At 43.3% G+C, this 23,789-nt stretch overlaps 1 protein-coding gene across 3 annotated transcripts in view; it reads right to left on the reverse strand.

Annotated features, from left to right (window-relative positions):
* LOC140478703 (phospholipid scramblase 2-like) overlaps window positions 1-23,528 on the reverse strand; it is a 91,367-nt gene extending 67,839 nt beyond the window's left edge. For all 3 annotated transcript variants that reach the window (XM_072572012.1, XM_072572011.1, XM_072572009.1), the window contains exon 1: window positions 23,418-23,528. The gene's annotated coding sequence lies outside the window, so the exon portion shown is untranslated. The remainder of the gene's footprint in view (window positions 1-23,417) is intronic.
* Window positions 23,529-23,789: the final 261 nt, after the last annotated feature.

Consider the following 23,789-nt stretch of genomic DNA (forward strand, 5'->3'; position numbering starts at 1 on the left):
TCTTTAGGAACGTCGCGTTCAGGATTTTGTTCAGGCAAATTATCTTAGTTTAATAAAGTCCTACTAACAATGAACACTATTGCGTGCAAATCTACCACACGGCTGAAGCATTGAAAAACAAACAGAAAGTACACATTACTAAAAACAAAGCTGTGCCCCAGTCAATAACAAAATATGTTTTTAAGTTCCCAATTATGTACCACGATGCACAAAATCATTAATGCATGTATTAAAAGTATTGGTGATACTAAAAGGTTAGATACTGAAAATTATGCATTCAGTACTAAGAAAAGCATTTTTTTGAAATTACACTTCTCAATCCCCAATAGATACACAACCAGCTTACTCAGTAGCTGACAATAATAAATGGAATCTTAATGTTACATCTCTGACATACACCAAATATATATAGAATGATAATCATTACATTAAATGATGGTTTACTGCCCACTCCCAGATTAATGTTAGTTTTTACATCATGATACAAAAAAAGAGTTGGATTTATTAGGAAGAGATCTTTGACAAAAGTTGGAGTTGGCAGTATTGTCTTTTGCAGACAAACACAGAGAATGCTGGTGTAACTCAGTAATCATCTGAAGAGTAAAAACCTAAACTTGGTCTCTCTCTCCACAGAAACTTTTCGGCTTGCTGAGTTACTCCAGCATTCTACATAGAACATTACAGCACAGTACAGGCCCTTCGGCCCTCCATGTTTGGTTCTCTGTGTTTGTGTCTAATATAATCACTTTTATTTGTCTGTTTGAGTTCAATTAGTGCGACTTAATGTACAAAACCCTCAACACGTGTCCATGTTTGGAGTGAATTACACCAGGTGCCATTGTGATGAGGATGTTAGGAAGCACAGTGAGGGCTTGGTGGAAGTGAGCACTGCAACAAAGTCAGGCCAGCGTTGCCATTTTGGATGGCAGTTTCCTTCCCTGAAGGATGTTAGTGAACCAGGTGGGTTTTTCTGACAATTGACAATGGATTCACAGTTATCATTAAACTCTTGCTTCCAGATTTTACCGAGTTCAAATTACACCATCTGCCATGAAGGGATTCAAACCCAGGGCCCCAGGTTAACTGGAAATACCACTAGGTCATTGCCTACCCTTCTAACTCAATGCTCCAGCTCCCAACTTCTCTTAATCTTGCGTAACAGAAAAAAGGTATTCAGCAGCAGAAAGCATACATGCTTGCACATTCGAAGCTGTTCCCTTTCAGTTTAGCTGACTGTTGAATTCGTCAAGTTGTTGCTGCAATATCATAAAAGGGCTTGGTATTTTCTATAATAACTTAACGTTGTCGAAGCTCATAAGGAATGGTGTGGTAGATTCTAAAGGAACTTTTAGTCAAACCAGTTGCAGCTTAGCGAGAATGATGCAATCTTGGTGTGACATCACGTCAGCAGCCATGGGTGACAGAATGTGAAGACAGGATGGAATGGCCTGTGCCAGTGAGAAATACACTCACAGAAAACAGTATTAGGTGCAATAAGGTAAATAAAAGAACTTGCAAAGTAATCCTCGAGTCAGGCAACCGTCAGGAGAGCGATTTCAGGGCAGACTGCCTGAACAGCAAGGAAAGCTATCTCTCCAACCGTGCAGGACAAAACCCTGAGTAACACGTCTCATTACAATCGTGACAACTGTACTGAACATTAGAATTAGAATATTCTTTATGGTCAAATGTACTCAAGTACAGGAGTGCAATGAAAAGTTTACAATATCGCCCCATATGGCGCCTTCTTACGTACAAAGTACCTACACACAGACCTTTAATACAAAATAGAGAAATGAATGGAAAAGGAAAGGATAAAAGAAATTACATACTATAATTAACTGTAAGTAATAAGTTAGAAAAATGAGAATGAAGTTAAAAAGATAAACATTACAGTCTTTCAGTGGATCAGCGCAGGGGCTTCCACACACGGTCAGCCCAGGCTCGCAAATTGCTGACCACCTGCACCGGTCCCCAGGCCAACAAGTGACCCCACTCCACTCCATTCTCCAGCCCACTGACCGTCCCCACTCCCCTCCATCCTCCTGCCCACTGACTGCCCCCACTCTCCTCCATCCTCACTGACCATCCCCACTCTGCTCCATCCTCACTGACCATCCACATTCCCCTCCATTCTCCAGCCCACTGACCGTCCCCACTCCCCTCCATCCTCACTGACCTTCCCCACTCCCCTCCATCCTCACTGACCATGGCAGATGGAGGTGTAGAGGGACTATGTCCATTGTGAAGATGAGGCGTTGGAGGCCAGAGAAACTGAAGTCTTGGGAGGCGGTGGAGGGCATGGGTGGTGTCCCGAATGTATAGGGGGAGTTCCTGGACCGGGGCGGGGGGTGGAAATAGGACAGTATTGAGGTAGGTGGAGATGAATTTGATGGGGCGGGAGCAGGCTGAGACGATGGGTCAGCCAGGGTAGTCAGGCTAGTGGATCTTGGGTAGGAGGTAGAAACGGGCAGTGCGGGGTTCCTGAATTATGAGGTTGGATGCTGTGGGTGGGGCTGTCTAACTTCAAATTATGCTGATCTTGCTCATGTTGATCTTGCTTTTGTGTCCCTTCTGTGTAGCGTAACCCTATATGCCTAACTCTGTCTCAGCGCCCTATGGTCTCTATGTCCTTGTTTATTATGATCCACCTATACTGCTCACAAAACAAAACTTTTCACTGAATTTAAGTCCCTACAGTAAATCAAATCAAATTAGATTTAATTGCTAATAAAGCTCCAATTGTCTCACCTCGAAATTGGATCATTTCTGATCTTGTTAACTAAGTTCAACTGAAGTGTGATAGCTATATAAAGAAAAAAAAATATTGGGGTGGACTGGGAGGGAATTAGAAACATAGGTGCTGATCACACCTCAACAACTGGTTGTAACACAACACAAATCAGCAGACTTCTATGTTACTGATTCATGGGACATGGGCCAGTATTTATTGGCCATGCCCAAATGCCCAGGAGAAGGTGGTGAGCTGTCTTTTTGATTCACCGGAGTACTTGAGCTGCAGAGACAGCCATGGTACTCCGAGGAAGGGAATTCCAAGCTGTTTACCCAGTGCCACTGAAGGAACAGTGATATATTTTCAAGCCAGGATTGAGAGTGGCTTGGAAGGAAGTGGTTTCCTATATATCTACAGGGTTTGGAAGGTGCTGGCTAAAGCACTTCAATGATCTTCTGCAGTGCAGATAGGACACAAGGCTGCTACTGAGTGTTGGTGGTACAGGAAGTGGATGTTTGTGGACGCGGTACCAATCAAGCTCCCTACTGTGTCCTGGACGGTGTTGAGCTGCTAGAGTGTTGTTGGGGGCTGCACTCATCCAGGGAAATTGGGAATATTCCAGCCTACTCCTGACTTGTGCCTTGCAGATAATGGACAGGCTTTGTGGAGTCAGGAGGTGAGTTACTCACTGCAGGATTCCAAGCCTCTGACATGCTCTTGTAGCTGTTTGATTTAGATGGTGAGTGAAGTTGAGTTTCTGATCAATGGTAAGCCCCTGAATTGTTGATAGGAGGGGATTCAGAGATGGAGATGCCATTGACTATCAAGGGGCAATAGTTAGATTCTCTCTTGTTGAAGATGGTTATTGCATGGTATTAGTGAATGTCACTTGCGAGCACCAATCAGCATTGCCCTTGGAGCATGTCTTAGAACATGACGAGATGCCAGTAAGGATTCTTTAGTTAAAATAGATTACCTGCTATAGACTCAACTACAACTTAAATGTGGGAAAGGAGCACATTGCCTCTGGCTGTGAAAGTGACTGTAGTGATAAAAGATTGAGTCGATTGTGCTGTTGAAGATATTTAGAATGACTTGAATTTTTCCAATGAGTTCTCCACTCAATGAGAACGAACTACATTTCAATCTCTTGCCAAGGAAAAGCAGGTAGAGCAAGTATGCAGCTTCAACAGGAATGCAGACATTCTGTTGGTGCAGGGCTGTGAGCATAACATTCCTGGGCGCTGCATAATAACTGAGCCCTACATGATAATTAAAAAGAGATTTCAAGGTGAAGACATTTGTTTGACCTCAGCTGGAGTGTTGTGTAGAGTTGTCGGTGCTGTCTTACAGGAAAGATGTGGACGCATTGAAGACGGGGCAGAAGCAGATTACAGGAATATTCTAGAAAACTTCAGTGAGGAAGATAGATTGTTCTTATTTGACAAGAGAGCTGAGAGGAGATTTGAAAGAGATTTTCAAAAATCATGAACAGGCATGACAGAGTATATTGGGAGAAGCTGTTCCTGCTCATAAGAGAGAAAAAGATCAAAAGGTAATGGAGGCAGCTTCAATTGAGGCATTCAAAAGGGCATTGGATAGATTTTTTAAAATTGTAGTTTATTCATTGACAGGACATGGGTGGAGCTGGCTAGGTCAGCAATTGTTGCCAATCCCTAATTTTAAAATAAAGTCTGGAATTAAGCATCTAATGATGATCATGAACCTATTGTCGATTGTTGGAAAAACCCCATCTGGTTCACTAATGTCCTTTAGGGAAGGAAATGGTCATCCTTACCTGGTCTGGTCTACGTGTGTCTCCAGACCCACAGCAATGTGGTTGGCTCTTCACTGCCCTCTGGGTAATTAGGGATGGACAATAAATGCTAGTTCAAAAAAATGTTCAAGCTGTGACATGTCGATGTAAACCTTACAACAGCGCTAAGTGTGTCAGAGAGTGGGAAAGCATGTGATTGTCAGGTGTGAGTACTGATCAAGAGAAAATGCTGGTAGCTGAGTGATTGCTGTATTACAAATTGAGCAGTGTCTGGGGTTAGTGTTGGTAGAATATGATATTTGATCTTGACCATTTCTGTCAGGGCCACTGAATGCTTTGCTGATCTACATCTGGGTCCTCAGAGTTTCTGGCATTGAGCTCCTCAGTTATCTGCTCCCACTATCATCTGGGCAGGAGTCTAGGAGACCTCATCCACTCCAGAAATGAAAAATCTCTCTGAAAACAACAAAGGGTGGAGATCACAGTGGGTCAGGCAGTGTCCGCGGAAAGAGAGATAGGGAGTTACCGTTGGGTCACGACAGCTCTTCACTAGAGCTGACATGAAGTGTGAAGGGAGCAGCATTTATACAATAGTTGGGGGAGGAAGGCTGCTGATAATGTGCAGATTATGAGATCGGAATCGGAGAATAGTAGAACACTGGTGTGTCTAACTGCGGACTGGAAAGAGGGGAGGACATAGTGACAAAGAATGCAACAAGTAAAGCTGAAAGAAGTGGGAAGGAATAGGAATGAGTTTACAATTTGAAGGTGTTGCACTCAATATTAAGTCTCAAAGGCTGTAAACTGCCTAGCCTGAAGATAGATGTTGTTCCTGCAGTTTGTACTGTGTCGTTTCTACTCTCTCCAGAATCTCAAGTACACTGACTGGAAACCTGCAAGCCCACTCTTCCATGTCCTGTTACTAGTCAATGCTTCACAGCTCAGTTTCATCAGACTTTTCCAAACGCAATGCAAATTTGAAAAGGTTCAGGCTAGCTTTAACCAATCGAGCCCTGTTTTATTCATGGCCGCGTGCCTACCCCTCAGATAGAAGACCCCGGGTTAAAAACCCAATTGCTCCAGGTGTGTGACATAACATATCGAAACGGGGTGATTAAGAAATACCTACACAGGTGTCCAGTCAAGCCACGGTCTGGTGAACAACGGCTAGATACCAAAAGAATTGAAACAACAGCAAGTTGTGGGCTATCTGCAGTTAATGTACGTAGTGTCATCCGTGTCCATTGAATTTAACTCCCCGCTTGTCTCTAACGTAGAAAGATAGAGGCTTGAAACTTGTTGTGGATTTTAGCACATAACTTGGATCAATATTCTTGTAAACCTACCTCTGGATCAAAAGGTCTGGGTTCAAGACCCACCTGCCCCTGACATATATTGTAACAAGTCTAAACAAGTTTGATTTCAAGTACCTAAAAACTCATTCCTCTTAATTGGAAAGCACTTAAATTGTTAGATTTTGTTAACCTTTAGTACTTTTGTTGTTTTACATTGTTAATTATGTCAATTTTAATTATTGGGTAATTCATTTTTGTTTCAAGTGGGAAACACAACTTCTCATCATCAGGGATAGTTTTAAAAATCATTTCTTGGGATGTGATTATCACTGGCGAGGTTGGCATTTATTACCATCCCCTCTTGCTGCGATACTGAGTGGCTCAGAAGACAGTAAAGAGTTAATTAACCGTGTTGCTGAGAATCACAAACAGACCAGACATTGTGAGGGTATCAGACTTCCTTCCCTAAAGGAGATTAATGAATAAGTTGTTATTTTTACCACAATTGTCAGAAGTCACATGACACCAGGTTATAGTCCAATAGATTTATTGGAAATCACAAGCTTTCAGGACACTGCCCCTTCATCAAGTGGAATGACATCTGGTGTCATGTGACCTTGTCCACCCAATCCAACACCAGCACCTCTACATCATTACAATTGAAAACAGATATGTTGCTCAAAAAGCATACAGCCTGCAGGCAGTCGATCCATGTAATATTTTATAAATTCCACTTTAGAAATAGAACCAATCTGTCTCAAGATTGGGATACAAGCAGGCTCTAACCTCACACCTTTAATGCATTGTCTGAGCTGAGGTGTCACCTTCTTTTAAATCACATTCTTGAGATAACAAGGTTTTATAAAACAAGTTCTGAGATTTACATATTAATAAACTGAAACCTGCAACCCATTCTAAAAGATGAAAAGACTTAACAGCAATCTGTGTTTGTTCAATATATCATTTCAGTTACATGACTCTGTTACCTTTTACTATAAACTCTGTGTCTTATGATCCTGCTTCACAAATACCGAATGAAGGAGCATCCTCCAAAAGCTAGTGCTTCCAAATAAACCTGTTGGACTATAACCTGTGTCATGTGATTTTTAACTCTGAAAATTGATACTAGAAGGAAATTTGGTCAGGGTGGAAGTTGTACATAAATTAGATGTAACTGCCTATTTAAGGTGTTAAATATTTAAAGCATGGAATTCTTCCAGTTCCACAGTAAACAATTTCCTTCAATGATCCGCTCCAACTAAAAGAAAAAAGAGCATTCATCAGATATTGAGCAAATTGCCACTTGTATTTGTTGATGAGAGAAGTGATTGGATTTCAGAACTAATTAATTGGTTAATCAGTGCTTTGTTAGAATAGGATTAGCTGTCACTGGCCACTCAGGTGTTTCCTATCTTCCTGGTGGTGGAAATTGAATAAAGATTTGTGCACCTTGTGTCTTTCACTGTGTCTCATACCTGCACATACACACACACCATGGGTGCTGGGGAATATATAAACGCTACTGCAGTAAGGCGGTAGTGTTGGGGTAAAAAGAAAAAGAAAAAATAATAATATAAACAGGGGATGACAAAAAATAACCAGGAGATTTAGGATCCCCTCAGTCTATGTAACTGCCTCTGTGCTGGCTGCTGTTATTGAGGAGGACAGTTTCTTTGTCTTCTCCTTGTTTAGGGAAGAAAAAAAAAATTTTTTAAATTAGAATTTCCTCAGTTCGGGCACTCAGCCACTCTACTGTGTGCACAAGTATTTAAAAAAAAATAAGATTAGCTACTACGTGCTGTTGTGGTCGTAACTAAGCTGGGTATCCTGGATTCAAGTTTCACCTGCTCCACACGTCATCGAGTCATAGCGATGTCCAGCACAGAAACAGACTCTTCGGTCCTACCCATCCATACCGATTAGATATCCCAACCCAATCTAGTTTCACCTGCCAGCATCTACCCCATATCCCCCCAAACCCTTCCTATTCATATATCCATCCAGATGCCTTTAAAAGGTTGCAATTGTACCAGCCTCAACCATTTCCTCTGGCAGCTCATTCCATACCCGTACCACCCTCTGTGTGAAACTGTTGCCCCTGAGGTCTCTTTTATCTCTTTCCCCCCTCACCCTAAACCTATGCCCACTAGTTCTGGACTCCCTGACCCCAGGGAAAAAAACTTTGCCTATTTATCCTATCCATGCCTCTCATAATTTTGTAAATCTATATAAGGTCACCCCTCAGCCTCCGATGCTCCAGGGAAAACAGCCCCAGCTGTTTATATCTTTCCCCTCTCATCCTAAACCTATGCCCTCTAGTTCTGGAATCCCACACCCCAGAGAAGACACTTTGTCTATTTATCCTATCCATGTCCCTCATGAAAGTTGTTTTTCAGACTGGAGGACTGTGACCAGTGGAGTGCCACAAGGATTGGTGCTGGGTCCTCTACTTTTCGTCATTTACATAAATGATTTGGATGTGAGCATAAGAGGTACAGTTAGTAAGTTTGCAGATGACACCAAAATTGGAGCTGTAGTGGACAGCGAAGAGGGTTACCTCAGATTACAACAGGATCTTGACCAGATGGGCCAATAGGCTGAGAAGTGGCAGATGGAGTTTAATTCAGATAAATGCGAGGTGCTGCATTTTGGGAAAGCAAATCTTAGCAGGACTTATACACTTCATGGTAACGTCCTAGGGAGTGTTGCTGAACAAAGAGACCTTGGAGTGCAGGTTCATAGCTCCTTGAAAGTGGAGTCATAGGTAGATAGGATAGTGAAGGCGGCGTTTGGTAAGCTTTCCTTTATTGGTCAGAGTATTGAGTACAGCAGTTGGAAGGTCAAGTTGCGGCTGTACAGGACATTGGTTAGGCCACTGTTGGAATATTGCGTGCAATTCTGGTCTCCTTCCTATCGGAAAGATGTTGTGAAACTTGACAGGGTTCAGAAAAGATTTACAAGGATGTTGCCAGGGTTGGAGGAGTTGAGCTACAGTGAGGGGCTTAACAGGCTGGGGCTGTTTTCCCTGGAGCATCGGAGGCTGAGGGGTGAACTTATATAGATTTACAAAATTATGAGAGGCATGGATAGGATAAATAGGCAAAGTTTTTTTCACTGGGGTCGGGGAGTCCAGAACTAGAGGGCATAGGTTTAGGGTGAGAGGGGAAAGATATAAAAGAGACCTCAGGGGCAACAGTTTCACACAGAGGGTGGTGTGTGTATGGAATGAGCTGCCAGAGGAAGTGGTGGAGGCTGGTACAATTGCAACATTTAAGAGGCATTTGGATGGGTATATGAATAGGAAGTGTTTGGAGGGATATGGGCCAGGTGCTGGCAGGTGGGACTAGATTGGGTTGGGATATCTGGTTGGCATGGAGGGGTTGGACCGAAGGGTCTGTTTCTGTGCTGGACATCTCTATGACTCTATGATTTTCTAAACCTCTAAAAGGTCACCTCTCAGCCACCGATGCTCTAGGGAAAACAACCCCAGCCTATTCAGCCTCTCCCTATACAGCATGATAAGCAGGCAATTTGAGAGAGTTCGACATTTACTTACATCAGCTTGTGTAACATGCTGGAATGAACTGAGCCTTTTGTGAAATTAGAGAGGCCTGTCTGTCAGCTTCAATAGAGAAAAACAAATGAAGGTTAATTTTAAAGGCCGGACTAAGGGCAGTCAGTGGACATGGAGTCATAGAGCTGTACAATATGGAACCAGACCCTTCGGTCCAGCTCGTCCATGCCGAGCAGATATCCTAACCTAATCTAGGCCCATTTGCTAGCACTTGGCCCATATCCTTCTAAAGCCTTCTTATTCATATACCCATGCAGATGCCTTTAAAATGCTGTAATTGTACCAGCCTCCACCACTTCCTCCGGCAGCTTATTCCATGCATTCACCACCCTCTGAGGTCCCTTTCAAATCTTCCCCCTCTCGCCCGAAACCTATGCCCTAGAGTTCTGGACTTCCCCACTCCAGGGAGTGGCATGGATAGTGTCCTATCCATGCCACTCATGATTTTATAAACCTCCATAAGAGGTTTATGGGTGGCCTGGTGGCTCAGTGGTTAGCAGTGCAGCCTCACAGCGCCAGGGACTTGTGTTCAATTCCAGCCCGAATGACTCGTCTTCAGAACTGCATGGTCCCCCTGGTTTTCTCCCTCCACAGTTGCTGCCAGACCCATTGAATTTCTCCAGTAATGTCTAGTTCCTTGTCACGCAGTAATTGCAAATAGAAGGATATTCACGTTTATTTGTAGGAGAGCCTCCAGGTTCCATTCTGGAATCTGTTTACCAGTTAATTTGTACGTAAGACAGAACTTAACGCAGGACAATAGAAAGCATCTGTTCATAAGTATGGGAAATGGTTGGACATTGAATATTTTAAATAACACCCTTGTTGGGATAGAGTTCATAAATATGCAGGGGAGGTGATGGCCTGTGCATCATCATTGTTAATCCACAGACCCAGATAACATTCTGGGGACCCGGGTTTGAGTCCTGCCGTGTCATTTGGTGAAAGTTGAACTTAATAAATATATTAAATTATGAATCTAATGGTGACCATGAATCCATTGCCACCTGGTTCACTAATGGTCTTTGGGGAAGGAAACTGCCATTCTGGCCTGCATGTGACTCCGGACCCACAGCAATGTGGTTGACTTTTAACTGCCCTCTGGGCAATAAATGCTGGACTAGCCAGTGACAGCCTCATCCTGTGAATGAGTAAAACGAGTGTTTGTAAATTGGACATTTGTAAACTGAGACTTTGTAATCCTGAATTAAGCTTGGTCCAGACTTGGCCCGGGGGTTAGGTGCCATTGTATTCTGGGTTGGAAAACCACTGTTCTGAACTTTTATTGCTGGAATGCTAGATTTTTCATTTTTGTGTTTTCTATAACCTTGTACAGCATCTTTAGTTACATGGGTAGCTTTGTACTGGAGATGGCACTATAAGTGGTGACATATAAACTTCTCATTGTACTCAAATGAGTACATGTGACAATAAAGCTAATTCAATTCAGTTTAATTCAATTCCTCAGAATGATGCGGAATGATGTATGCTTGAAACACTAAATGTATTTGTTCTGGTCTGCTCAGTGTTTTGAGCATTGTCTGGTTTGAATCATTTATGTGTTTTTATTTTGCCTTATATTTATATGTATCAGAAACATGAGGGCAGAAGAGAGAGAGATGGTGGTAAATTGCTTTAGATAGAGATCAGGGAGAAAATCAAACTGAAAGGAATTCTGTCAGCATATGATTCAGGTTCTGCAATTTGGGGAAACTGGATACTAACCCATCTGCTTACTAATCCTCCTGAAAACCTCTCTCTCAGCCAGGATTCTGACCAGTTTTTTCTAAACCCTGCTTCGTTTTCTGTCCCTCCCTGTGAGGCACATTTCTCAATTGCATATGAAAGACACCATCGGGTTAACAACAAAGTGCATTTACATAGCATCTCTCAAGGTAGGGAGACATTGTGAGGATGCCTCACAGCAGGGAGATCCGAAAGAAACTGATATTAAGCCAAAGGAGAGACATTCCGTTTTACATTTTGTTCAAACTACTCTGGGAACTGATTTTAACCCCTAATATTTCATAGGAGATTCTCCTAAGTTCAAGAGACGTAATCGGTTTAGAGAAAGTGAATAGTTAGAGATGCTATTATTTTCCAATTCTCATAAATTGTCAAGGTCCTGAAAGGTTCTCTCTCTTCAGAGGCTGCAGGGGGAGATTGTAGAAACGGCAGCTTCAGCGATGGTATTGCAGTGCTGCACGGGCAGAGTGAGCAGTGAGGGAGGTCCCTCACTGTGGTGGCAAGGTGTGTTGGTGCAGACTTGGAGGGCCAAAGGGCCTGGTCCTGTACTATATTGTTCATTGTTGTTCTTTGAGGCAGCTGGGGTCTCCTGGAGCACGAGGTAAATGAAGGACTCAAAAGCTGTTGAACTTTTAACTTTATTCCTTCAGTTTTGTAGTTTATATTAAGAAGGACTTTAATGTTAACTATTTCTTTATTTTTTGACATATTCTATGAAGGTAATGCTTTACTTTCTTTTACTACTTTGTACCAGAGTTTTTTTGCACATAGGTATCTTTGTACCTAAGATGGCGCCATGTGAGTCAATACTTTCCACTGTACTCCTGTACTCAAGTGAACGTGACAATAAAATCTAAATCAAATCAAAATATTTTGATCTGTTGGCCTTGGAGTGCTTTTTTTCCATTAAGTGCTGTTCATGTTGTTCTGTATTGTAGTTTTGTGAGTTTGGCATCTCATTTTTACTTATGCATGGTGCTGTACCTAGTGAATTGTACTCCATTTGCTTTGAAGCGAGTTTACTCACTTGACTTGACAGTAATGATAGAGTGAGGGGTATGTCCAGACATGAAGTTACAGACAGTGGTCAAATACAATCCTGCTGCTGATGGGTCCACAGCCTTATATATGCCCAGTATAACTTAGCGAAGATAAGTGGGAAAACTGAGGACTGGGAAGCTTTTAAAGAACAACAGAGGATTAGTAAGAAGGAAATACGCAGAGAAAAAATGAGGTACGAAGGTAAACTGGCCAAGAATATAAAGGAGGATAGTAAAAGCTTTTTTAGGTATGTCCAAGGCAAAAAAATGGTTAGGACAAAAATTGGGCCCTTGAAGACAGAAGCAGGGGAATATATTACTGGGAACGAAGAAATGGCAGAGGAATTAAATGGGTACTTCAGATCTGTGTTCACTGGGGAAGACACAAGCAATCTCCCTGAGGTAACAGTGGCTGAAGGACCTGAACTGAAGGGAATTTATATTTGCCAGGATTTGGTGTTGGAGAGACTGTTAGGTCTGAAGGTTGATAAGTCTCCGGGACCTGATGGCCTGCATCCCAGGGTACTGAAGGAGGTGGCTCGGGAAATCGTGGATGCGCTGGTGATTATTTTCCAGACTTCAATAGAATCGGGGTCGGTTCCTGAGGATTGGAGGGTGGCTAATGTTGTGCCACTTTTTAAGAAGGGTGGGTGGGAGAAAGCAGGAAATTATAGACCAGTTAGTCTGACCTCAGTGGTGGGAAAGATGCTGGAGTCTATTATAAATTATGAAATTACGGCACATCTGGATAATAGTAACAGGATAGGACAGAGTCAGCATGGATTTATGAAGGGGAAATCATGCTTGACTAATCTTCTTGAATTTTTTGAGGATGTAACTCGGAAGATGGACGAGGGAGATCCAGTGGATGTAGTGTACCTGGACTTTCAGAAAGCTTTTGATAAAGTCCCACACAAGAGGTTAGTGAGTAAAATTAGGGCGCACGGTATTGGGGGCAAAGTACTAGATTGGATAGAGAATTGGTTGGCTAATAGGAAACAAAGGGTAGTGATTAACGGCTCCATTTCGGAATGGCAGGCAGTGACCAGTGGGGTACCGCAGGGATCCGTGCTGGGACCGCAGCTTTTTACAATATATGTAAATGATATAGAAGATGGTATCAGCAATAACATTAGCAAATTTGCTGATGATACAAAGCTGGGTGGTAGGGTGAAATGTGATGAGGATGTTAGGAGATTACAGGGTGACCTGGACAAGTTGGGTGAGTGGGCAGATGCATGGCAGATGCAGTTTAATGTGGATAAATGTATGGTTATCCACTTTGGTGGCAAGAACAGGAAGGCAAATTACTACCTCAATAGTATCAAATTAGGTAAAGGGGCTGTTCAGAGAGATCTGGGTGTTCTTGTCCACCAGTCAATGAAGGCAAGCATGCAGGTACAGCAGGTCGTGAAGAAGGCTAATAGTATGCTGGCCTTCATAACAAGAGGGATTGAGTATAGAAGCAAAGAGGTGCTTCTGCAGCTGTACAGGGCCCTGGTGAGACCACACCTGGAGTACTGTGTACAGTTCTGGTCTCCAAATTTGAGAAAAGACATTCTGGCTATTGAGGGAGTGCAGCGTAGGTTCACGAGGTCAATTCCTGGAATGGCAGGATTGCCTTACACGGAAAGACTGGAGCGACTGGGCTTGTATACCCTTGAGTTTAGAAGACTGAGAGGGGATCTGATTGAAACGTATAGGATTATGAAAGGATTGGACACTCTGGCAGGAGGAAACATATTTCCGCTGATGGGGGAGTGCCGAACCAGAGGACACAACTTAAAAATACGGGGTAGACCATTTAGGACAGAGATGAGGAGAAACTACTTCACCCAGAGAGTGGTGGCTGTGTGGAATGCTCTGCCCCAGAGGGCAGTGGAGGCCCAGTCTCTGGATTCATTTAAGAAAGAATTGGATAGAGCTCTTAAAGATAGTGGAGTCAAGGGTTATGGAGATAAGGCTGGAACAGAATGCTGATTGGGAATGATCAGCCATGATCATATTGAATGGCGGTGCAGGCTCGAAGGGCTGAATGGCCTACTCCTGCACCTATTGTCTATTGTCTATTGTCTATTGTCTATTGAGTTGCCGTATCTGTTCTAAATCTTCATCTGACAAAGGAGCAATGCACCGAAAGGCTTGTGATTTCAAATAGTCTTGTTGGACTATAACCTGAGGTCGGGTGACTTAGAGGAGAAAGTGAGGACTGCAGATGCTGGAGATCAGAGCTGAAAATGTGTTGCTGGAAAAGCGCAGGTCAGGCAGCATCCAAGAGCAGGAGAATCGATGTTTCGGGCATGAGCCCTTCTTCAGGAATGAGGGAAGTGTGTCCAGCAGGCTAAGATAAAAGGTAGGGAGGAGGGACTTGGGTGAGGGGCGTTGGAAATGCGATAGGTGGAAGGAGGTCAAGGTGAGGGTGATAGGCCGGAGTGGGGGTGGGGGTGGAGAGGTCAGGAAGAAGATTGCAGGTTAGGAAGGTGGTGCTGAGTTCGAGGGTTGGGACTGAGACAAGGTGGGGGGGAAGGGAAATGAGGAAACTGGAGAAATCTGAGTTTATCCCTTGTGATTGGAGGGTTCCTAGGTGGAAGATGAGGCACTCTTCCTCCAGCCGTCGTGTTGCTATGGTCTGGCGATGGAGGAGTCCAAGGACCTGCATCGCCAGACCATAGCAACACGACGGTTGGAGGAAGAGCGCCTCATCTTCCGCCTGGGAACCCTCCAACCACAAGGGATGAACTCAGATTTCTCCAGTTTCCTCATTTCCCCTTCCCCCACATTGTCTCAGTCAAATCCCTCGAACTCAGCACCACCCTCCTAACCTGCAATCTTCTTCCTGACCTCTGCGCCCCCACCCCCACTCTGGCCTATTACCCTCACCTTAACCTCCTTCCACCTATCACATTTCCAACACCCCTCCCCCAAGTCCCTCCTCCCTACCTTTTATCTTAGCCTGCTGGACACACTTTCCTCATTCCTGAAGAAGGGCTCATGTCTGAAACGTCGATTCTCCTGCTCCTTGGATGCTGCCTGACCTGCTGCGCTTTTCCAGCAACACATTTTCAGCTCGGGTGACTTAGAGTCAGAGTTATTGAGATATACAGCATAGAAACAGACCTTTCCGACCAACTACTCCATGCTGACTACATATCCCAAATTAATCTAGTGCCATTTGCGAGCATTTGGCCCATATCCCTCTAAACCTTTCCTATTTTATACCCATCCAGGTTCCTTTTAAAATGTTGTATTTGTACCAACTTCCATCATTTTCTCTGGCAGCTCATTCCATACACGCACCACCCTCTGCGTGAAAAAGTTGCCCCTTTAGTCCCTTTTATATCTTTTCCCTCTCACTTTCAACCTATGCCCTCTAGTTTGGACTTGCCGCACCCCAGGAAAAAGAACTTGCCTATTCACCCTATCCATGCCCCTCATGATTTTATAAACCTTTATAATGTCACCCCTCAGTCTCCAACGCTCCAGGGAAAACAGCTCCAGCCTATTCAGCCTCTCCCTTTTGCTCAAATCCTCCAGTCTTGCCAATCTTTGTAAATCTTTTCTGAACCCTTTCTAGTTTCACAACATCCTTCCTATAGCAGGGAGACCAGAAGGGGGCATAGCTTTAAATGAAGGGGGGGTAGATATAGGACTGATGTTAGGGGTAGGTTCTTCACTCAGCGAGTCGTAAGTTCATGGAATGCCCTGCCAGTAGCAGTAGTGGACTCTCCCTCTTTATGGGTATTTAAGCGGGCATTGGATAGGTATATGGAGGATAGTGGGTTAGTGTAGGTTAGGTGGGCTTTGATCGGCGCAACATCGAGGGCTGAAGGGCCTGTACTGCGCTGTATTCTTCTATGTTCTATGTTCTATGTTCTAAATGCATGCAATATTCCAAAAGTGGCCTAACCAGTTTCGTGTACAGCTGCAACATGATCTCTCAACTGCTATATTCAATATTCTGACCAATAAAGGAAAGCATACCAAATGCCTTCTTCACCACCCTGTCTACCTGTGACTCCACTTTCAAGGAACTATGAACCTGCTCCCTAAAGTCTTCTGGCTTTGTTGTAAATCTAATCAATTTAGCACAGGGATAGTGCCACACAATCAGATAAACGCTATTCTTAGTGCATCTCCATAATATCTTTGCAATGATCACTCTTATCAATGTTGAAATAGGATGACAGTACAGTTGTGCGATGGGTGGAATGAGGAAACAGAGCAAGCATCCCAACTGGATACAGTTTCTCAACGCATTTACAATGAAAATGACCTGACAGCCAGTGAGGAGAGGGAGCCAGCTGTTTGCCAACATTGAGAGGTGGGTGGGGTGGTTAAGTTATTCTCAGATGATGGTCTCTCTTTTCGAAAACCACTGAGGCCCACCGACTGACTGGAAAATGCCAGTTGATTCGGGTAAAGGGCTCAATGCAGGCACCATAATTGCTTCAATTAGCTCTGCACTGCCTGCAGAGAGAAATGCTTTCACTTCACTGTGTCTCATACCTGCACACGCACAGGGTGTGTGCTGGGGGAAAAAAAAGCACTGCCGCAGTTAGGTGGTAGTGTGGGGGTAAATTTTTAAAAACGGTTTAAAAAAATGCTTCCATCAAAAACCACAAACGATTACAGACGCCTTGCCCCTGTCAGTGCCTTTCCTTTCTTCAATAGCAAACATTAAAACTTGTGGTTAGATATTATGTTGCAGGATGTTTGAAACAATTTACTTCAGAATTAACCTAAATTCTGTGCAAAATCACAGTCCAAAAACACTAATTCTGTTTCTTTCTTCTTTCTGACCAACAGAGTAGTTTCTGTTTTATTTTAGGTTTCCGTCAATCTGCATTATTTTGCCTTTTATTTAAAATGTACTTCCAATTACAAATGAGCTGAAATACGGCTTATCTTGAGGTGCATAAGCAGCAATGGGACTTCTGAAAGTCTGCAGATTTGTGAAATAATTTGAGGGTTAATTTCTGCCCATTTGCAAGAACCTAACTTTAGCCAGGGCAGGTGACGCCAGCTACTTTAAACAAAATTAAGCTCTAGTTTACTCTCAGATAGGATATGAGGTCTTTCAGAAGTCAGTTTTTTCCACCTTAAGTTCATAGGCTTACTGCTCCATTATAGTGTCCTCATACAGCACCAGTGAAACAATCACACCTGGGGTGGCACGGTGGCTCAGTGGTTAGCACTGCTACCTCAGAGCTAGGGATTCATGTTTGATTCCAGCTTCGGGCGACTGTCTGTTGGGAGTTTACACATTCTCCCCATGTCTGTGTGGGTTTCTCCCACAATCTAAAGATGTGCAGGTTAGGTGGATTGGCCATGCCAAAATTGCCCATGATGTGCAGGCTGGATGGATTAGTTGTGGAATATGTAGGGTTACAGGAGTAGGTGAGGGTGCCCTTCGGAGGATTGGTATGGGCTGAATTGCCTGCTTTTATTGATGATTCTTCTCATATAGTATATTGGAAAAATTTAGCTTTTCTTCATTCATACACAGAATGTGGGTGTCCCTGTATGCTGGACCAGCCATTAACCATCCCTCATCGTCCAGAAGGCAATTGAGCGTCAACATTGCTGTGGGTCTGGGGTAATATGTAATCCAGACCAAGTAAAAGATGGCAATTTCTTCCCTAAATGATATTAGTGAACCAGAAGGGTTTTTCCTGACAATTAACAATGGTTTTCATGGTCATCATTTGAATCTTTTACTAAATTCAAATTTCACCATCTGCTATGGTGGGATTCAAACTCAGGTCCCCCCAGAACATTACATGGGTCTACAGATTACTACTCTAATGATAATACCACTAGACCATCACCTATCCTAGTCTGAGACTGGCTCTTGGTCTGGCAGCATCTGTAGAGAAATAAACGGAGTTAATATTTCAGATCCAGTGTTCTGATGAAGGGTCACTGGACTCAAAACATTAATTCTATTTCTCCCTCCACAGATGCTGCCAGATCTGTTGAGCTTCACTGGCAATTTTTATTTCAACATCGAACAGTACAGCACAGGATCAGGCCTTTTGGCCCACGATGTTGTGCCAAACATGACACCAAATTAAACAAATCCCTTGGCCAATATCCCTCCATTCTTTCCACACTCATGTGCTTATCTAAAAGTGCCTGAAACACCCTGATCATATCTGCCTCCGCCACCACTTCGGCAGCGCATTCCACTCTCCTGCCACTTTCTGGGTAAAAAAACCTGCCCCTCACATCTCCTTTGAACTTTCCCCCTTTCACCTTAAATACAATTCCCCTCGATTTTAACTCTGGGAAAAGGTTTCTGACCGTCAACCCTATCTATCCATCTCATAATTTGACAGACTCCTATCAAGTCTCCCCTCAACCTCTGCCACTCCAGACAAAACTACCAGAGTTTTTCTAGCCTCTTCTTATAGCTCAAAACCTCTAATCCATGCAGCATCCTGGTAAACTTCTTCTGCACCCTCCCCAAAGCCCCCATATCCTTCCTGTAATGTGGCGACCAGAACTGGATGCAATAATCTCAATGTGGCCTTATAACGCTGCAACATGACATCCCGACTTTTGTACTCAATTTCACGACCAATAAAGGCAAGCATGCCATACAGATTCTTCCCCACCCTATCTACTGTGTGGACACTTTCAGGGAGTTATGGATTTGAACCTCACGATCCTTCTGTACATCATTGCTGTTGAAGAGCAACTGTAAATTCTCTTATAATTTGATCTCCCAAAGTTCAGCCTCTCACACTTACCCAGATTAAACTCCATCTGCAATTTCTCCACCCATATCTGCAATTGATCCACATCCCGCTGTACCCTTTGGCAACCTTCTACAACTATCCACAACTCCACTGATCTTTGTGTTGTCTGCAAACTTACTAACCCACCCACATACATTTTCATCCGTCTGGATCTTGCTTTTTTGTACTCCTTCTTTGTAACTTTGAATTTGTATTTCTTGCTCTGCTCAATCACCCCATGATCTTTGTATCTTTTTAATGTTATGATTAGCTGTAGTGCATCTAAAACAAAAAACTTTTCACTGTACAAAGTTTGGGAGAAGATTTGTAGCGCGGGTGCTCGTTGTTGTGGTTCTGTTCGCCGAGCTGGGAATTTGTGTTGCAGACATTTTATCCCCTGTCAAGGTGACATCCTCAGTGCTCAGGTACATCTGATATATACCTGAGCACATCATAAATCAAGATCAAACCATCCAAGTCATTTATGTATATCACAAATAGCACAGCTCCCAGTATGGATCCCCGTGGAATTTTGATTTTCATTTCAGATTTCTGACTTTTTTTTTTCCAAGGGAATAAGGGTATTTTGCGAAAGTGTCATGTCAGCAAACCAAATGATGAATTCCAATGGGACTTACATCAAAAACTTCCACGAGGTTAAATATTGAAGTTAAAGGTACAGACAAGTAGCAGTAAAGTAATATTTGAGCTACAGGGAGAGGCTTAACAGGCTGGGGCTGAGGGGTGACCTTACAGAGGTTTACAAAATTATGAGGGGCACGGATAGGGTAAATAGGTAAAGTCTTTTCCCTGGGGTCGGGGAGTCCAGAACTAGAGGGCATAGGTTTAGGGTGAGAGGGGAAAGATATAAAAGAGACCTCAGGGGCAACTTTTTCACACAGAGGGTGGTACATGTATGGAATGAGCTGCCAGAGGAAGTGGTGGAGGCTGGTACAATTGCAACATTTAAGAGGCATTTGGATGGGTTTATGGATAGGAAGGGTTTGGAGGGATATGGGCCAAGTGCTGGCAGGTGGGACTAGATTGGGTTGGGATACCTGGTCGGCATGGACGGGTTGTACTGAAGGGTCTGTTTCTGTGCTGTACATCTCTCTGACTCCATAATAACAGAAGTCAGCAAAAAAATTAGGCAGGGAATAGGTAAGTGGGGGGAACATATTGTTGAAAAATATAACAAACACACAGAACACTGGAGAAACTCAGCAGGTCTGGTAGCATCTGTAGTGTTAACATTTTGAATCTTCTTCAGCATCATGGGTTCTGGACGATCCACATTGCAGCTTTATTAAGTGCAGCTTCTGAAGAAGAGTCATACTGGGACATGAAACATTCTCTCTCTCTCTCCCCCCCCCCCCCCGCGCCCCAACAATGCTGCCAGATCCTCTGAGTTTCTGTCACAATTTCTGTTTCTATTTCAGATTTGCAGCAGCTACAGTTCTTCCTTTTTTGTTTCCAAACTCGTAACGGTTTTTTTGCATGTCTGAAAACCAAAGGCTTTCTGTGCTCCTTTCAGATTGGCAGCTTCCACAGTATTTTGCTTTTATTACAAAGACTAGTTCAATACAAAATTGCGCACCAATAGACCTTTCCGACAATTCCGACCCTGAAATATGTATGAAAATAATTGTTAGGTGCTGCATTGAAGATTTGGCTATGTAAGGAATAGGGCTACATCAGTACCTCTCTGTCCTGCATTTTGAATTGAATTAAATTTATTGTCAGGTGTAACGAGACACAGTGAAAAGCTTTGTCTTGCAAGCTATATTGGCAGATCACAGAGTTAAGTAGCATAGATAGTAACAGATAGTAATCTATATTAATTGAGTTGAATTTAATTACACTTGGCATGGGAGTTGGCATCCAGTTCTGAAAGTGTTGGGGTGTATCTGGGATTTTCCAAACTTCGTGCAACTGTTAACTTCTCCTTTCTAGAGTCTCGACCTTAGTGACATGAAGGGAACATCCAAAACCCACTCTGTATTCAGTTTAATCGGAGCAAATTATTGCAGAGGCTGGAATCTGTACTGAAAAGGACAAATGCTGGAGATCACAGTGGGTCAAGTAGCATCCATGAAGAGAGAGCAATGTTTCGAGTGAAGTCAGTTCTGTTGAAGAGTCATCTAAACTCAAAATGTTAGCTTGCTCTCTCTGTGGACGCTGTCTGACATGCTGTGATCTCCAGCAATTGTTGTTTTCATTTTAAAAAGATTGGTTTGTGATCTTGTCAGGATTATTGAGAAATGCACAAAATGGTTATAGTTGAAATTAAAGAGACGTATCCATCCATCGAGCCATTGAAATTGTGACCTTTTTCCTTTTAGAACTCAAACTGTATAAAACCATAAATATCTTCAAACAGGATGCGAGTAAACTTGGCTTTATGTAATCAAACAATATAGATCTCTTTTTACTCACCCAACTCTTATTTACATTGCTGTATAAAGAGTTCATGGACTGCTCTGACAAGCAAATAGGCAATTGATTTCCAATGAAATAAACACTGTCTTATGATATAGCCCATTAAAACAGGAAAGGTCAGGGGGTGAGAGTGTGGCACGGCTAGATGCAGAATTTCACAATACCTACAGCGTCATGTTTGTCGTATTCATTGAGAAATAGATAAAGGAATTGGCTTCTTTCTCATTCTTACCACATGAACTCAGAAAATGAACAGCTGTAATTTATTGTAGAGTGGATGTCAATGCACTGAGGCACTGAATACACGATTAAGGGAAAAGATTTGTAGTAGAGATCACTTCTGACTTCAAGTATTTAGCTCTGTCTTAGTGAACACTATCACTTTGGACGTATAGCTATCATTGGGAAGAACCAAAGTATAGACAGGTCAGCTGCTACCTGTAGGCTTCGGTGTGAACAATTTACTGCTTTTTATGAACAGCTCACAGTCTTTGGAAAAAGGCAAGACTCCTAACAGCACAACATTCAGCATTTTGATTGCAAACCTCATGTGACAAAACAGCCTGGGAGAGAGGCACAGCAGAAGACAGTAAACATAAACAGCAAAGCAGTAGGATCGAAAACTTGGTTAAAGAGAACAGTATCTTGGAGAGATAGTCATACAGCGTGGAAACAGACCCTGTGGTCCAACCAGTCCATGCCAAAACGTAATCCCAAACTAACCTAGTCCCACCTGCCTGCTCTTGGCCCATATCCCTCCAAACCTTTCCTCTGAATGTACTTATCCAAATGGCTTTTAAACATCATAACTGTACCCACATCCATTACTTCCTCAGGATGGTCACTCCACACGTGAACCACCCCCTGTGTCAAAAAAAAATGCCCCTCACTTCTTCTTTTCAATCTCTCTCCCCTTACCTTAAAAATGTGCCTCCTGGTCTTGAAATTCCCCATCCATAGGGAAAGGACAACCACCATTAAATCTATCTATACCCTCTCATTATTTTATAAAATTGGAAAGGGGAGGGTGTGAACTGCTGTAAGTGAACAAGCAACTGTCAACAAGTAGAGAACAACACAGCGCAGAACAGGCCCTTCGGCCCTCAACGACAAGTATAACCGAGGGAGTACCCAGTGAGTGGGTATACCAGAGAGGACAGTGTAAAAATAATCAAGGGTAGAAGGAAAAGTGAATTATAAATTAAAATCACAGAATTCTCCACACTATAAGATTTATGAATATGTGAAAGTAGGTACTGCAGATGCTGGAGATTAGAACCAAGATTAGAGTGGTGCTGGAAAAGCACAGCAGGTCAGGCAGCATCCGAGGAGCAGGAAAATCGATGTTTCGGGCAAAAGCCCTTCTGAATAACAACCTCAATATTTCAATGCAGACTTTACATTTTGGGGGTGGGGGTGGGGGGTGGGAAATGGCTTTTCATTACGATGAACAGAATAGGATCAAGTCACACTACACCAGGGTACGGTCCAACAGGCTTGTTTGAAATCACAAGCTTTCAAAGCACTGCCCATTCTTTTGAACTATAACCTGGTGTCATGTGCCTTTCTGACTTTGTCCACCCCAGCTCAACGCCAGCACCTCCACATCATAACAGGATCAACAGTAGACCATTTAGCCCCTTGACCCCACTCTCCCTACAACCAGGTTCTGCCTGAGTTGCGTGTGCTCCCAAACCCACATTCCCATTTGGTGCCCATACCTCTGAGCTAGGACTCCTGGGTTCAGCAAGTACCCTGCTCCAGAGGCTGGGATCGTAGCATCTCTGAACAAGTTGGATGCCCCCCCCCCCCCCCAGACTAAATTCACCAGGATGCCTCCGTTTTAGCAAATGATCAATTATGCAGGAAACAGGCTGTCTCTGTACAGACACACATATTACAGAAGCTCCTTGGATGCTGCCTGAACTGCTGTGCTCTTCCAGCACCACTAATCCAGAATCTGGTTTCCAGCATCTGCAGTCACTGTTTTTACCTTATTACAGAATGTCACTGAATCTTAATTTTTTTTTAATAGGAGAGTTGAAGGAGCTGTTAAAAACCCACACACTGACCTGTTGTGGAGAAGCAGATGTTGTCTCTGGAGGAAATCCCTCAGTCTTAGTAGCAACGTTTACCAATCCGCACAGCCCTGACTGAACTCCTAGTGTCACTTGCCAGTATTGTTAAAGATAATTCCTATGGGCGGTCCTTCTCAAACCTCAGTGCTGCCTAGTGACGGGGGTTTGGCGAAATTAACAAGGAGATCTGGCAATCACACGCCAGCCTCAAATTTCCGGTGTCAGGTTTCTTTTGCCTTCAGTAACATTGCACACTCAGTCGCCAAATGGTTAGCGAGCAGCAATCATTTAAGTGAACGATAATGAGCGTGTGCATAATGCAAGCTGAATGATGTCCTGACTGTTCATGTCGCCGATGTAAGGAAG

The sequence above is a fragment of the Chiloscyllium punctatum genome, chromosome 6, assembly GCF_047496795.1.
Source record: "Chiloscyllium punctatum isolate Juve2018m chromosome 6, sChiPun1.3, whole genome shotgun sequence".
NCBI classification, from domain to species: Eukaryota; Metazoa; Chordata; class Chondrichthyes; order Orectolobiformes; family Hemiscylliidae; genus Chiloscyllium; species Chiloscyllium punctatum.